General features: G+C 37.4%; 1 pseudogene; it reads right to left on the bottom strand.

The window, feature by feature from the left end:
* Abcg2-ps1 (ATP binding cassette subfamily G member 2, pseudogene 1) overlaps positions 1–13055 on the bottom strand; it is a 57396-nt pseudogene extending 44341 nt beyond the window's left edge.
* Positions 13056–14669: the final 1614 nt, after the last annotated feature.

Here is a 14669-nt window from a genome sequence, read left to right as displayed (position 1 = left end):
TTAGGGACTCTGCTGGAGGAGTTGGAGGAAGGATTGCAGGCCCTAAGGGGTAGGAACTCCTCAGGAAGACCAAGAGAATAAACTAACTTGGACCCTTGGGATTCTCAGAGACTGAATCACCAACCAAAGAACATACGTGGGCTGCACCTGGCCTTCCCATACATATGGAGCAGATGTGCAGCTAGGTCTTCATGTGCGTCCCGAACCACTGAAGCAGGGATTGTCCCAAATCTGTTGCCTGTATATGGGATATGTTCTGACAGCTGGACTGCCTTGTCTGGCCTCAGTGAGAAAGGAAACACGCAGCCTCACAGAAATTTGATTTGCCAGGGTAGGGGGGATCCCTAAGGCAGGCCCTACCCACTAAGAAGAGAGTAGAGGTGGAATTAGGGAAGGATTGTTAGAGGGTAACCTGGAGGTGAAAAGAAAGCAGGATGCAAAATGAATATGTAAAAATAATTGACATTTAAATAGCAATAATTGTTATTGTATTTTTCATGATTCAAAACCTGCAAAAAATAAATTGACATTATTTTCCTCAGAATGAACAAAGAGTTGCAGGTTATATGATCAAAGGAATCTAAGACAGACTATCTCGATGCTCTCTGAACACATCTCTTTACTACTATTGCACTACGAGAAATAGCTAAGATATAGAATCAGCCTAGGTATACATCACTGGATAAATGGATCAATAAATGTGATTATAGATACAAGGTAGTATGTATATTTGGCTGTAAAGAATCATATATATTATATAAAATCTTTGTAATATGAATATCCCAAATTCCCAAGAAAAAAATTTGTAATCTATTGCAAGTCATCTAAGTATTAATAAGAAAACAATTTAGCATCATTAAACTATTAAGTGTTGGGTACAATCTCTGAATTTTGTTATCTACCACAAACAGAAACTTGATCACATTTGGAATAAAATATATCCAGATGACACCAAAATATAGTGATCCTTAGGAGATCATTCTGTATTGTAACCTCAAGTGACACTTTTCCTAGATTAGACCCCCAAGGAGAGGACAGAAGATGGAGTCAGAAACGGGAGAGTAGATACAAAGATACAAAATGGATTACCTACAGCCACTGTGATTTGGAGTGAACTAAGTTACCTCTTTCATTACTGGTGGGAAATACATGATCTAAACAACTTGAAGAATGAAGGTTTGTTTGGGCTCTTGGTTATAGAAGGTTCTAACTGTGGCTAGTCGACCCACACATTTGCACAGAATTTCTCAAGTATAGGAGTGTTCAATGGATGAGATTATTCACTTTGTTAAAGACAGAAGTCAGAAACCAAAACAGTAGCAGGGTGCAGATAAGACCTTCAAAGACACAAACCCACTGGCTTGCTTTCTCCAACTACATTACCCCAAGTAGGTTACCTTTGCCTCATTTATCTATTTATCTATTTGTTTTAATTATGTGAATATCCAGAAGAGAAACTGCACTTCTTCAGGCCTTTTCTCTCTACATGGCACCAGCCTGGTTCCCACACTTACTCTCCCTGTCTCGTTTGAGCTGCCTCGCAAACTTAGTTCTCGCTTATCAACTCTTTCTTAGCTCTAGGATTCCATCTTCCAATGAAAGCACTTCAGGACAACCTCTGCCACAGGCTGTTTCTGGAGAATGAACATAAACTAGGAAATGATGTAGTTAATGATCTATGTTTTGTGCATTTGATCTGAAGCTCACACCACACCCCTGCATTCCGTTCTGTAAGTTGGACAGCTCAAGAAACAGCTCCCATCCATCATTGCCCTATGAGAAAATAAGACCTTTAGCTTTCATTTGGCCAAGATAAAGTCTTGGTAATAATTTTCATTTTTCCCCTCATATCATATATTCAATAACTAGAAATCATTACAAAGCTGTCCCTCCTTTATTTAGAGAAGTTGTTTTTAGTTTATGGTAGTTTAAATGTTCCTAATAATTGAGTCTCTCAAGCTTTCAGCTCATATCTGATTTCTCTCTACATTCAGTTTTAAGTAAATAGCTGGTGGTTATCCACTAACTCAGAGTAGAGGCAACAAAATCTGTGATGTTCCTTAAATTCTTGGTACAGAGTCACTCATCTGCCAGACAGTAAGTTTCATGCATGCAAACTATGGGGAATCAAGAGTCCACATGGAGAATGCATTTCTATAGCATATATAATGTTTTGGTATATTAACTGTGACAAATATGTATAGGTTTCATTTGATTAAATGCAGGAGGATCACTTATCATTTTGTGGTACAGATATTTGACCAAAGGAGAGGATATACCATTGTTATCAAGCTTTATTAGATTTACCATCTCTATGATTTAATATCTGACACCATTTCAATTTGTATTTTTCTTCTATATAAACATAGATATAAAATATTATACACAAAATATGGAAAATCTATAAAAATAATCTAGCCATGATGTTTTTAAAACCAAGTGATTTGGCTATACAGCATTTCCTTTTAGATAAAAATAATAGACATGTCTAGAATTAAATATGGCCACAGTCAACTAAACCCCTATACATTTATGTTATGTATTCTGCAAGTTTTGTGCATTTGATACCATTACTATTTTTTTATTTTAAATCTCTGGTGAGGTTCTCATTCTCGGCAGATGAACTTATATTTGTGCAATATAGGCAACAGTAACTGGACATAACAAATTAATATGAAATAAAGAGATAGTGTGAAGTTGGTGGTCATGAGATCTGGGAAGAGTAGGAAAAAGAGAATTGGCAGTATGATCAAAATACATTGTGTTCATGAGTAAAATACTGAAAGAATAAAGATAATTATACAAAAATGCTCATAAAATTAATTAGTATGTTATTAATAATAAACACTATTACTATTAATTAGTATAATAAATTATAAAATATAGATATATTGTCATATACAAATTCACACAAGCTATATATTTTTATTAAATATTGGTGATAGTTGTAAGAAATTGTATTGTCAATTTATTTACTTATGGGTGTTTGTATAATGACTATGCTTAAATGAACCAGACTTTGGTCATTATTGTTCAAAACAGAGCTTGTCTTCATCCTTCGTTTAGGCTGCAGAATCACCACAAGTTTACAAATGAGACACTTCTCCATTTTTTAAAGGATGCCAGCTACTCGTCAAAATTCCAGTGAACCATTTATTACCTTTATGAGCTATAAGGGTAAATTTTAGGGTGCAGAGGGAAACACATGCTCACTATCATGAAAGAGTTCCAATGTGTCCCAGTATCCCTGGTCACGATCAGACATTTTCAGTCAGAAATTCATCTTCCACGACTGAAAATACTTAAAAGTGAATTTTTAAAAATAGTATGAATAGTACTTCAAAGTACAATAAATAGGAAGGTCAGTTAATAAATAGATGCTTTTGAGAGTCATATTTAACTGCTTTCCTCTGCAAAGAGCAAGGTATTAAAGAATGAGTTGTATGCTCATCTGGACTTTGAAGATCTTGCCCACACACTGTCTTCAAACAATACACAATCCACATCATTAGATGGCTGTCCCTATGCCTCTGTTCATTTACAATGCAGGGCACGGAGAGGAGTGTGATCTTCTTTCTTTTGCTCTATTCTTCCTCCTCATGTGTCTGCTCATTCCTAATTTGTCCAAATGTGAAATGTTTGAGAACAAGGCTTATCTACACTAGTTTCTATCTGCAAACCATGTTTCAGAACAAGGAGCTAAGGAGACTTCCTCATGGTCCCCTGATAGCCCCATGGACTCGTCTCCATGAAATGAATTCTATAAGGCCCTTACATGTAAGTGTTAAGAAAGATGAGACAAACTGCAACAATTTACCTGATTTCAAAATAATGAGGTGTGAGTGCCAAGAAAAGACTATGACTCACAGGACATACAGAACAAAACTATACAACAGAGCCTAAGGGCCTTATAGACTTCATTTCAGTGGTAAATTTCTAAATTTTTAATATCGTGTTTTTCTACAGCCCCTGAATTTTACAGAATGGAAAGGGGGAGAGTTAAAGTTCTTAGCTTTTTATTTACTATGCATTGCTGACGAACTACCTTAATGACAGTGGCTACAGTGCATACGGTAGGAAATGGTGCCTAGAGCTGAGACATATAGTGCTAGAGTTGGCTTACACTGAATGACTAACATCGCGATTTTGAGAGTCATCTAGAATTATTCACTTACATAACTCCAACCGCATTATCAATCTGACAGCTGATTTTAAATTTAAATTTGGAAATAATTGATCTAATTTCTTTCTAATACATCATCCCCGTGCGATGCCCACACAGTTCAGCTTTCCCAGCGCATTCTCCTGCAGCATGTTCATGTTATTCACGGTAATAAAGGGTGAGAGATTGTGGGTAAACACTCAGGCTGCTCCCTCCTACCTGGATCCAAATAGGGTTGACAGCATGAGAATGGTTTTAAGAACATACCTCGCTGCTCTTATGGCTTTTTAACCATATCGTACAGTGACACCAAGATACAACATTTTTTGCAAAATATAATTACAGTAGTAGCTTTATTGTTTTTTGAAGACAGCGCGTGCGCTCTGCACGAAGAAGCAGCTTGCGAAGAGGTGCACTGTTTCGAGTGCTGCTTGCAATCTACTTAACTGTGACGCTGGCAGAGAAACGGAAAACCAGCCGAACATGGGGCAACAGCACAATAAGCCAACTCTCCTGGAGTTTGGTGGGTTTTAATCCAATAATCTTAAGGAATTGAGAGTTATCAGATTCTCGTTTATTTAAGCAATTCCCAATTTCGGCTGCATGGCTTGTAGATCTGCATCCAACAGCATAGGGAAGTTGTAGATACTGCAAAGGCAGTGTAAGAAGCAAGCTTTGGATAAATAACTCTCGACAGTAAATGGAATAAATACACAGGTCTTGGCTGTGTTTGTCTCTTGGATCCCATGGATGATTTTACAATTTATTTTGTTGATAAATATTATTTTGCATTTTTTTGGTTGTCTTGGACATTGAATTATTTTATTGTTGCACTTCAATTTGGATTGTATTCACTGATGCTTTATTTCTTATATAAGCAGATGTTTACGTGCTTGCCCAGCTTACTTCTAGCTTTGAGAAGTTTACTTTATTGTTCTATAATTTCTAGACTAGAATGCAAAAATTTGTGAGTAGGAAGTTATTTGGTGAATTTGTTAAATTCATTCTTAGACGCTAAACAGGAAGGCATTGTCATAACTGAATGAATAAGAATAAACATGTTTTGACACAGTTGTACTTTACGTCTCCTCAGTATCCCCAATTAGCATTCTTATGTATCTACAAATTACCAATTCCTCAAAGACTTGGAGAAGAGGTGAAATTACTCTATTTTATTGAGTAATAACAAAATTGTGTGATTAATTACTTACAATTCATTTTACATAACTTAGCCAAGTTAATATCTACGCTTGTATATTCAGATTCTATTTTTCCTCTCGTCTTTTGACTTTTTAAAAATAATAATGTTTAGTCTCGGAGTATTTCTCTAACCTCGTATCTAACAAGAAACGAACTCCTGACTTGCTTTAGGAAACTGTCCACCTGCAAGTTAGTAACATAAGTTGTATAGACGTCCATTGACACAGTTTCCTTCACCTAGTCTCTAGTATCATCTGAATTATGAGGGCTCTTGGGTGACTCTTGGGCACACTCAATCATGGCAATGGCAGAAGACCTTACTGCCTGGAGGAAAATATATATACTGTCTTCTAGCCTATATTCAAGTTTAAGGAATAGAGACTTTGAGAGTTGAAGATACTTTATATATGGTCAAGCAAGGAACTTGAAATTATCAAGTAGTTGCAGAGGAACTGGGAAGTGATTCGTGTTGGTTGAAGACAGGCTGAGGTAGCAGTGTGTTCAATCAATATGAGGAGGAAAGCCATCCAAAAACCATAAGAATACACAAATAGAATGGACAGAGGTTGGTGACAAAAGCATCTTTCTGGATAAACAGCATACTTGGCTGTACGCTGTCCAGAAGTCTAGCTTAAAACAAGAGATAGTTTGAACAAGGGATGCATCTGCTCTTGAGCAAAGCTTCATTTAAAGAAGTAAGGGTTGTAATGGTCAAGGGGACAAAAACAGCGAGCCAGTCTTTGACTCAGGGACTTCCTCAACTGGCTGAGAGGAAGTATGCTGCCATCTTAAGACCCTGATTGATCCAAGAAAAGTAAGATGCAGGTCTCCAACACAAAGCAAGACTGGTCCCCAATGGACAAAGCTGGCAGGCATCACAGAAAGAGACAAGAGCACAGCAAGTTTAGCTATCCTGTTAGGTAGTAGGAGATAATCCTACACTGCCAAAGGATCCCTATGGTGTACCACCTGTGAAGAAAACAAAACAAAAAAAAAAAAACAACAAAAAACCAAAAGATGAAAACAACCATGGGCTCTCCACCACCACCTCCACCACCGCCCTCTCCCCTGCCCCCACCGCCAGCTTCTACCTAAGCATTTGGTTGGAGACTTTCTCTGTTAGGCACTGTTCTCTGATAAGAACAATCATCTGTCTCTGAGTTTAACATGCCAAGTAGATGAGAAAGTACAAGGAATTGTAAGTAATTTTATAGGCCATATAGCTACATTCCTTTAAGTGTAACTGGCTTTCTTCTTACTTTTCATGGCATTACTAGAAGTTAAAGCAAGGACGATGGACTTAAATACCACTGTGACTTTTTTTTCTCTTGAATCCTGCTTTCCTGCTCTTTGCAGGACTGACTTGTTACAGTTTAACCGGAGGTTGAAAATAGTCGGTTTCATTGCAAGTGCTTAGTGTGATGTAGGGTACTTTGAACTTTGATTTTATTTCCAGTGAGGTTGGCCGTGACTTTTCCATTTTGAATATTTTTCTCTAAGAAAAAGGAAAATGAAACAGCATTTTAGTTGTTTGCTCTCTACATGCCACAGCTGGCATTTGCTGCTGCATTAAAGCCCATTGCAGTACCTGCTTTTAAAGAGGCTCAAAATCTCAGTCACTTAAACAATTGAGGCGTTATTATTTAACACGTGTCCAGAACCACTGACAGCCAGGAAGTGAAGTTGTCTTTTTTTTGTAAAACATTCATACAGCTTTCTGGGCTGCTGGACTCACTGCCATCCTCCCTAGCTGGTTTGCAGTCAGTACATATCAAGGCAGGAAAGGGGAACTGCTTGGGAAATATTTATGGGGCAGTGGGAGGCTCACACAAATCATCCAGTAGCCAGAGGAGTTAGGAAATATAGTCCTTACATGGAAACTTCACCAGCAAGCACTCATGGAAGGATCAGTAAGTAGTGAGGGATAGCAGACATTTTTGTGAGACCCCACATCCTGATCTTCTGTTTCTGTACACTGAAAACACCCTCCCAGGAAGCACATTAAAAACTGCCTTCTAATCTAATTCTGTATCTTCATGAATTCATAGATTACAGAATGATTCATGGTTCTTCATCCACCCTAATATTACTAAGTGATCTTTAAAAGCAACAACAACAACAACAACAACAACACACACACACACACACACACACACACACACAGAGAGAGAGAGAGAGAGAGAGAGAGAGAGAGAGAGAGAACAAGAAAGAGAGATAACCCGATACATAGGCGACATCCACATTATAGGCTTCACATGGAAAGGGTGGGAAAACTTTCCATTTCTTTTCCCTAATTAAAATCTTACCTCTCAGTCTGGTAGAGAATAGAACTACATACCTCACTGAAATTGGAACACTGCCCTACCCAACCACACTGTGATCTCTACAGCCATGTGAACATTGTTGGCCACAGGTGAACATAATGAAGAAACACAATCATAGAAACATTAAAGTTATCAAGAAACATTCGTATAAGAAGTCTATTAGAAGTTTAATTCACTTTCAAAGTATTTCTATGCCATATGGAAGAAAAATACCTAAGTACAAAATTGAACTTCATAAATTTTTATACTATTAATCTGGGGAACAAAATCTTTATGGTTGTGGAATAATGCCATATCCTAGTTTGCTTTGTGTTGATGCAATAAACACCATTAACACAAGTTACTTAGTGAGGAAAAGGCTGATTTCATCTTATGGGTTATAGTCCATTGGAATGAAAGCTAAAACTGGAACTCCAGATAAAAGGGTAAAGAAGAAATCAGGGAGGAAGTTAATTACTGGCTTCCTCTCATTCAGCTACCTCTCTTATATAGATAGCCCCGGATCACCTGACTATGACATCCCTGCAGTGGACTTGGCTCTCCTGCCTCAGTGAACAATCAAGAAAACATCTCTTAAGCATACTTCTGGTCAATCTGAGAGGCATTTCTTCAGTTGGCGTTTGTTTTTCCCAGTTGGTTCCAGGCTTTTGTCAAGTTGACAGATGTTCACTTATATCAGTTGGGAATCTTTAAGTGAAATTAAAAAAATAACAATGAAAGAAAGATCAAGTAACTGGATCTTCAATCAATCAAAAATTAATCAAAAAATACTATAGTAAAAAGTGTTCCATCGCAGGAGTGAGTGTAGTTGAGTCTGGGCAGCATCAACAGAGAACTGCTTTTAGTATGATATCGCCCAGCTCTATATAGGAACCTAGGTACTCTCTCAGTCAACACTGGCATATGGCACTCAAGTATAATTAGAAAGTCCTGAGTGGAAGTTGACTTGCTCCAGTCCAGCAGAAACCACAGAGCAAGTGCAATCATTAGGGAAGGCTTCAGATCTCTGCTTTTCCATGATATGATTCTGAGACCCATTATTGAAGTTACTTATCTCTTGTAAATCTGAGCACCGCAGTGAAAGTAGTCCTGTCTTAACCAGAAGGGAAAAAAGAGGCAGAGGTTCAGCAAAGGACCATGGTCAGGCAGCTCATAATTGCCAGCTCACAATCCAGTTCCTAGGAACCTGATATCTTTTCAGTTTCTGCTGGTACCTTTACTCATATGCATGTGCCTCCAAACAGACATATTTACTCACAAATAATTAAAACAAATAAGCCTTAAGAAAATAAATCTACCATGAAAAACAAGGACATACAAGATCCCACTGTACTCTAGTAATATGAAAATAAATTTACACCTAAATGACTTGCCTTAATCAAACCATTCCGTGCATTTTTTTAACAACATTCAGAAGTAAAAAGGCCAAGATGACATTTTCCTTAATAGTCAAGTTTAATGTTATTGAATGAAATTATGAGGATATTTAGCATACGTAATTTCCCTACAAGACTGAGCCCAAATGAATCAAAATGCAAGAAAATGTACTCTGTAATAATTATGCCTTGTACAATTAATTTTCATCGAGAACTGCATTTGAAAATGTATCACCACTCATTTGTCTTCCTGTCATCTTTGTTATGATCCATTATTACTATGTTGACAAGGTGCGTGAATACAAGTTAATAGGGAATAGTCATTGTAATATAAAATGTAATTTTCAATGCTAGCTTTGTCTTCTGGAAAGCCATACATGGTTTCATTTTATTTTACTGTCTAGTCAATGTCACATGACTATTTCTATAAGTCAGCACATGTTCAGTGGTTGATTTTTCCCTGTTGCTATGCCCAGATGTGTTCCTCTCTTATACTCTCCATCAGAGGAAGACTTTTATAGACTGTTCAAAAACAACATTCTAGCTCTGTGATGCCTTGATCCAAAAGCCAAGAGGGGATTGGGACCAAAAACAAGAAAATGGTATGCCACCTTTTCCCTCTTTCCCTTCAGATAGTGTCTTGAATTGGCTTAGTGCCACACCTGATCACAGGCAGCCTGGTATGCAGGAATTTTTATTTCATTCTATAATTACTATCTGTGCTACCTGTACACAATGTCGTAAATATTTAACTCAGGTTCGCTCTTTGTAAGTTTCATATATTTCTTTCTGGAATCCTAATTGTTATGCTAACTTATTATTACTGTACATTAAAAATGAATCATCCTAAGTACAGCTATCTGGGACAATTAGAAGGCTGGATGTTTCAGTAAAGTGTACTCTTGGTCATTTTCTTTCTTAGAGGATAAGAAACTCAGGTCATTGAATTATATTGATTACACATTAGAATCCTATGTAAATTAATAGTTGTTGTAAATTAACTGTTTTAAAAAAATAAACATCTATCAATAACACCAGATTCAGAAATCAATTTTTGACTATAAAATCATCATTAACATGGAGATGCTGAAAATGTCAAATTTATAACAGATAAAAAGATTACAGCAATAAAAAGCTAGCTCTTCCATGTCGGAAGAAATATGCATTATTTCAGATGCTACAGATACAGAAGTTTCAAGCATGCTTGATCCTTTTCAGTCTCTGTGAAATGCCTCGAAACTGCAACTGTGTATTGGCTTTTAAATTTGAATACATTTTACATCAGTGTGAATTACAGTGTGTTTATTGATTTCGCATAGTAAAATTAACTGTAGTACTCTAAGGTACTTTGAACTATTGAAAACAGTGCGTCTTTGAAGTTCCTATTCCTAGTACGACACATTAAAACCCAGGGCTTCCCATAAAAACATAAAACTGGAATCCATAATACATACACAAAGAACCTATAAAGTTAAAAAATTAAATAAAAAGTGTACGTAGAAACCCAGGCTTTCCCCACAGTTGCAAACGTGATGTAACAGAGCTGTATCCTCAGCACTGCAGTGCAGTATCCTCATTTCCTTCCTTGCTTCTGTTTGCCACAGTGTATCACTCAGATCCTAGTTAAATCTGACCTCCATATTACCCTGGTGTAGGTTCAGTGTTTCTAGATCTGAGCCTCCCTCCTGGAAGCTGCAACAAACATAGATGGATACTCACTTATAATCTCTTTTATTAGAGGGTGGGGAAATAAGACTAAGTTGCCTTGTTTTGTATTTAGTGTGAAATAACAAGTCACAGTCTACAAGTCAAACCAAACAAAAAACCCAGAAGTAACACAGTAACTCATAACTCATTGTTTATCATCCAACTATCCCTTAAATGAGAAATCATAATTGAAGTTAAAAATAAATGAGGAAAACCTCTTTGTGCTGTAGGATTGGGCAGCCATGGAATGGTAACACACAGGCAGCATAGTGCATTTTCCATCTCTGATTCTTGGATTTGATAAGCTCATATCTTGATTGTTCATGAAAGTCTTTTAAGATATCCTTTCATTTAAAATATAATTGGTTTTGAGTATAAGACAATGAAAATAAAAGTAACTAAAATGTCTGAGCAAATTTCTCTAACATTTTTGGTTCTAAAGTTGTAAACTGCTGTTGGTTTAACAAACTCACCAAAATGAACAGTTTTGCACATGAGAAGTGTAAGTGAGGTGGAGCGCTTCAAGCTCTCCCATGAAAATGTGTGCGTATGGTAGAAGGATGGTCTCCACATGTCCTGACCCACAATACTAAAGGGATCGTAACTTCACCACACCATTATTTTGAAATTTAAACATGTTTCTAAACATTGCTAAAGGAATTTATTATTTAGTAAATAATCTAAGTGTTTAGGAAAGATGTGCCTATGAGGTGGAAGTTCTGCGGGAGGAGCACAGTGTAGAACCTGATAAACTGTACTCCCTGTCCCTTTGGCAGTCAGTGTGTCCAGGACGCATGCTCAAACACTGAGGATGATCTTCAGGTGATAGTGCGGAATGAACGGTGCTCTCTGCCGAGCAGTGTGAAATGCATCTATTTCCTTCCCTTCTGGCTGCTTTTATTCCCTGTTACCATGATAGAGGACCACCATCAATAGCGAAGTAAAGGATAAAAGAGTTATTTAGCTTTCTTTAGTGTATAGTTTCAGAGAGCTGCACAGTTCCTCCTGGAGCGAGGGTAAGTCAACAGCCCAGGAAGGAGTAACAGCAGGAGTCTGAGGCAGTTTGGCCATAAGCAAGTAAGCAAGCATTTTACCTACCCAGGGAAGGGCACTGGGGCAAGGGAATGACCTGCAGACTCAACGCCTGCTCCCAGTGACATACTTCCTTCAGCAAACCAAATTCCCACCTCCCAGAGGTTCCATAACCTTCTCAACAGTGCCTCCAAATGGGGTCCAAGTGTTCAAATACAGGAGCTTCGGGAGGGGTTTGCTTCACTCAGACTACCATACGATTAAAACGCTTAGTAAAGAGATTCAACCTTCCCTACATGGGTATATAGATAAGGAGGAGCTGGTGGATGGAAAGCTCGCCAGTTCTTCTTTGGGATCTTTAATGTCATATGGTTGCTATAATAGGCTCGAGTTATTTACCTCTGAATGTAATATCACATAAAAAAATAGAATCAAACTACTGTTTTAATTATCATGTTTCATTTCTTCCACCAGAATTCAAAAGCTATGAAAGTTATGGTCAGAATACGCTTCGATATGTGACATACTTTGAGTGTTCGTTTCTCCACAGAGTCCGTTATGTTCCCATGAAAAACATAAGTTACGATTTTGATCTAGTGTGCAGATGTAGAAGGACAAAAGTTTCAAAGTATGAAGCTTATCTGTAATGGCTTTCATTTTAAGGTAGAAAATACATGTTTCATGTAACTAATTTACAGTTAACAAATACAGCGAGGAAATACAGAGCATATGACTTATATATACACAGAATCCGTATCGCAGTTATGTAAATAGATACCTCTCATGAAATTCTATGTGACTCTTTGATAAAGTTATATATACTTATGGACGTAAATATACTGTGGGCTTAAGTTTCTAGGCAACAAAACCAAACAGAGATATTTTATGATTCAGTGGTGGGGATGGAAAGTGCAATGAGCCGTTTTATGTGAAGAATGTTCTATCCCGACATTAACTCTGAAACGGAGGGAGCAGATGGTACTGTACTTCATCAGGTTGAGATCAGGATGAGGTAAGAGGAGACCCACACACCACGCTGACTGGCAGCGAGGAGAAGGTACTGCCTTCCGAAAGTTGGCTTCCTGGGACGACGTCCGTAAAAGTCAATGAGGCTGCTTAAATATCCTATACCTTCACCGTTCTTTAATGGAACACTTTACCCTGTTGTGAAATTTGCCACTTGACAATTTTGTGTCGCCGGTTTTGCCTGATGCCATTTAGGAAGCGATTAGTATGACAAGCTGTTGCGTTCATCGCGGATCACATAATTAAGTCCAAAATAGAATGTGACTTCTCATCACTTTTTGAAGACATCTTAAATTTTAAAAAGCAGAAAGTCAAATTCATTTCAGGTAATGGCCTCATCCCACCCCACCCCCCACCCCCAAAAAAGGAAAACCAGATTTTTTTGTATAAATACATACAGACAGATATTCATACATATTAAATAAACCATTAAAATAAACCTGCTGATACATCTGTGTAGTAGAAGGGTGGATTCGTAGGATATATAATCTAAAACAACATGTGTTTAATACTGAAAATTTTCAGTGCAAAGTTTACTATTAATATGAGAAAATGGAAAAGTATTAAATACCTGTCAACTCACATCACACACAAAGCTGACAACCTGAATTAAGGATAATAGTCCAATGCAGACATGGCCATTGTGCTGGGCTCAAGGATACTTGCCTATTACTTTCTCCACTGGTTTATTTCTCTGGGATCTGTTCAATTACGGGATCAGGAACACTTTGATCTAGAAAATCTATATCTAAATAATCATGTTTTCAATGAGGAATTTTTTTATGCATGGGAATATCATGTTCTTGTGCTATATTAATGAGTAATCTATCACCACAGGGTGAAGTCATAGCATGGACAAGTTAATCAGATAGGGATTGGCATTTGCTATACATCCTATTAGTAGTAAGCAGGCACAGATGAACTGATTTAGGAATATATAATAAAACACATGCAGTGCACTATTGCCAATGCAACATAGTAGTCAGTAGTCCTGTGCCCGTAATCTCACACTGGCAAAGACAAAAGTAAAAATCCAGTTACTTACCAGGTCAACCAGCTAATGAATGATAGTAAGTCCAGGATGTTTCAAAACATCCTTAAGAACAAGAGAGATGACATCCTGCAGTTCATTCTTCTGCTACCAACAGGGAAAAATAACAATCAAACAACAACAAGGCAAGAATGTATGATTACCTTAGAAACAATCCATTGTCATCACTGAAACACACTAACAGCTACTCGAAGGTTTTCACATCATGAAAATTGTAAGCTGCACCTGTGGTACCCTTGGGTTCTCCAGGATTACCCACAGTAAACTATCCTGTCTTTTAATGGTGGATAGGGTATGACTCTAAAAATATTACATTAGCTCAAAAAAGTTAACCAGCTAAATATAAAGATTATTTTATTTCAGTAAAATTTTATGGAATCAACAGGTTATATTGAGTAAAATATATGTATGTGTAAGTACCTATAAGCATATAGTAACGAATTGATGAAAAAAGAGGCCATGAATTTGAAGGGGGCAGGGAGGGGTATTTGGGAGTGTTTGGAGTTAGGAAAGGGAAAGGGGAATGTTTTAACTAAAATACAACCTCAAAATTAAAAGATTAAAAGAAAATCTCCTCAGGACTGCGTGACTGTTCCAAACAAATGCTCTGTACTGCACTTGAGTGCTCAGTTAACCTCCACCCTATGCTCCAAGGAAAGGCAGACACAGAAAGAGAAGCTGTGGTTTCTAGGTCTTTCCATCCTTGACTTCTGTCTTCACAATCATGAAGAACAATACTTCCTGTTATCAGTTTTCTGCGAATCCCATTAAATGTTCTAACTCTTGGTGTC

This window comes from Rattus norvegicus, chromosome 18, assembly GCF_036323735.1.
Source record: "Rattus norvegicus strain BN/NHsdMcwi chromosome 18, GRCr8, whole genome shotgun sequence".
In the NCBI taxonomy this organism is placed as follows: Eukaryota; Metazoa; Chordata; class Mammalia; order Rodentia; family Muridae; genus Rattus; species Rattus norvegicus.
Note: the sequence above shows the minus strand (reverse complement) of the source record. Positions and strands in the feature narration are given on the sequence as shown.